Genomic DNA, 3,306 nt, shown 5'->3' on the forward strand with positions numbered 1-3,306 from the left:
CCCTGCTCCTGAAGCTGGCCCTGTAACCGCTGAAGCCCTAGAAGAGAACGTGCTGGATGAGGAGATCAGGAGACTTCACAGAGAGAAAGGCAATATGGCCGACCCTTCCGATTCCTCCCACTATGAAAGTGTGGATGAGGAAAGTGGGGTGAGGCCCAAAAAGAAAGATAAGGGCAAAAGGAAAGGGAGAAAGAAGAGGTCAGAGCCCTCTGAAGTTCCTTGTACTATGGGCCAGGTCCAAAACGGATGCCTGACTGCCCCCCCTCTGATTGACCTGTCAAACCGATACCTCGTCCTCGATACCATCTCCTCCCCCTCCTTGGAGGGGGAAGGTGAGGACGGGGTGCCTAGGGAGAATGAGCCTCTGGGGGGAACTGGGCCCTGTCCTGTTGAGGCACCTTCCTCAGAGGGCAGGGCTAGACCGGAGCCGGACAGAGACGGGGACCATATGGAACAATCGGAGTGTAAAAAAAAAAGATCCAAGAGTGGTCCTGCCCTCTCGTCTTCTTCGGGGGATGAGGGGGCAAAAAAGAAGGGAAAGAGAAAGTAAAGGGTGTGGCCGTCTAATTTAATCACCCTGTATGGTGGCACTCACCCCATTGACGCTGGCATCTATTAACTGTGCCAGTATAAAGTCAGATACGGCTAGATTCGCAGCCTTTGATTTTCTCGGCCGTGTTGAAGCCGACATTTTCCTTTTACAGGAGACCAGGTTGTCAGATCTAGCCTCTCTGGTAAAAGCCAGAAGAGAGTGGAGGCGCGGTCCCTCCCACTGGTCTCTTGCGGCTGAGCCGTACAGTGGGATGGCGGTCCTTTTTACCGCTCCTGTTGAATGCCGACGGGTTATTGAATTAGAAATGGGGAGGTGCCTGATCTTAGATGTCTTCATGAAGGGACAAGAGCTCCGGCTCATTAACATCTACGCCCCGCAAACTAAGCGGGGCCGTAAAGATCTCTTTATGAGGATTAAGCCCTTTCTTTTTACGAGTCGGCAAGTGATCTTTGGAGGGGACTTCAATAATGTCACGAGGTCCCAAGATAGGAGAGGCTCCAATGGTCCGCTGACTTGCGATAGTGTGGCACTGATTAGCATAGCTAGAGAAGCTCGCCTAGAGGACGCCCACATCCGGAGCCCCTCAGGCCACACGGGTTTCACCTATCATCAAGGTAGTCGCAGGTCTAGGATAGATAGGTTTTATTTAAAGGAGGAAGCTGTCTCTTCCGTAGTGTCCGTGGTTGAGGTGGAGTTCTCCGATCACTGTATGATTTTGTTTTCCCTGAATGTTTCAGAGACCCCCCGGATGGGAAAAGGTTATTGGAAGCTGAATTCGTCCCTCCTGGAGGAAGCGGAAGTAAGACAGTTCTTTGATTATTTTCTTCAGAGCCAGGTACCTTTACTGGGCCTATGTAGTAGTAAGTCAGAGTGGTGGGAGATATTCAAGAAGCGGGTTGCAGGGTTCTTCCGCCAGCTCTCGAGCCTCAGGTCCCTGAAAAGGTACCGCCTGTATCAGGGTCTGAGGAGGAAACTCGAGCTTCTCGACTGGAGGTAACCGAGAGGATATCTCCAGAGTGAAGTCCTTGCTGATGAGGTGTCAGTACGATAGGCACACATCTTTGGTTTTTGAGAGGGATTTCGGGAAGTACCGCTCGCCCGACCCTTACAGAAACTGTAAGATGTCAGTGAGTAGTAAAGTCATTTCAGGACTGATTGATAGTACAGGATCTCTGAATCGGTCCAGATCAGGGATCTTGGAGGTTGTCAGATCCTTCTACTCGCACCTCTTGGGAAGGAAGGATCTAGATCGAGACAGGATGTCGGTTTTCCTGACTGAAACCATTCCTGAGCCAGGGGTAGACCCCTCTCTTGATGTTTTGGCAGAAGAAATCAGGGAAGAGGAAGTGAGAATGGCGATCGAGGGGCTTGCCCCTAAGAAGTCGCCAGGTCCGGATGGCTTAACATCCGAGTGGTACAGGACCTTTAAGGAGTCTTTAGCTCCCCTCTTGACTGAGGTATTCAATGAGTGTCTCTCCTCGGGCACTCTGCCAAAGTCAATGAGGAGGTCAGCCCTGATTCTTCTGTCAAAGGGTAAAGATCCTAGCCGTATTGAGAATTGGAGACCCATAGCTCTTCTCAATACGGACAGGAAGCTTCTGGCTAAGATATTGTTTAATCGGCTGGTGAAGTTTGCACCCCGGCTCCTTTCGGGGGCTCAGCACTGCTCTTTTCCAGGCCGAAGCACCTTAAGTGCTGTCCTTAGTGTCAGGGAGGCAGTGGAGCGGAGTAGTGCAGGTCTCTGGAAGGGGTACTTGCTGTCCTTGGATCAGGCCAAAGCATTTGATCGGGTGAACCACGAGTACCTATGGTCCGTCCTCCTGAGATATGGCTTACCAACTACTTTTGTTAATTGGCTTAAGATCTTGTATGCAGGGGCAGAGAGTTTCCCGCTGGTGAACGGGTGGTCTGGCCGCTCTTTTGTGGTGGGTTCCGGAGTCCGTCAGGGTTGTCCTCTTAGCCCGCTTTTATACGTGTTCGCAATCGATCCCTTCGTCCGGAGGGTAGATTGTGGGCCGTTGGCGGGAGTCGGGATGAGTCTGGCAGAGCTGGATGTCGCCCAGAGAGTGGTGGCGTACGCTGACGATGTCACTATTTTCGTCTCCTCAAGAGAGGAGGTCGATGTGGTGATGTCGGAGGTGGACCGCTACTCGGAGGCATCCGGGTCTAAGATCAACCGGGATAAGTGTGAGAGTCTCTGGCTGGGAGGGGGAGACCCCACGTTTGATCTCCCGGACACCCTTCCAGGGCCCCAAGAGTCAGCAAAAGTCTTAGGCATCACATTCGGCCAAGATGATTATCCCACCAAAAACTGGGATGGTAAGCTCCAGGATGCCGCTCAGAAGGTGGACCAGTGGAAGGGTTGGTCTATGACCCTCAGGGAAAGGGTACACCTGATCAAATCATACCTGCTCCCCTTGTTTATCTATCTGGGCAGTGTATGTATCTTGCCAGAGGCTTACTACACTAGGATCTACAGCCTGTTTTTCCAACTGTTATGGGGGAACAGGATGAACCTAGTCAAGAGGGAGGTTACGTACCGCACGAGGAGACTAGGGGGTTTATCTATGGTAAACCCTGTGGTGTTCTTTACGAACACCTTCTTGAAAGCTAACATCGCAAACCTCTGGTCAGAGAGGGCTTCTCCGTGGGTACTCTCCTGCAGGGAATGGTTTCGGCCTTTCTTCCAGGAATGGGAGAGAGGAGGGCGAGTGAAGGACCTCCGTACACCCCATGGATATCTTCCGGCTTAC

This window comes from Hyla sarda, chromosome 1 (genome assembly GCF_029499605.1).
Source record: "Hyla sarda isolate aHylSar1 chromosome 1, aHylSar1.hap1, whole genome shotgun sequence".
In the NCBI taxonomy this organism is placed as follows: Eukaryota; Metazoa; Chordata; class Amphibia; order Anura; family Hylidae; genus Hyla; species Hyla sarda.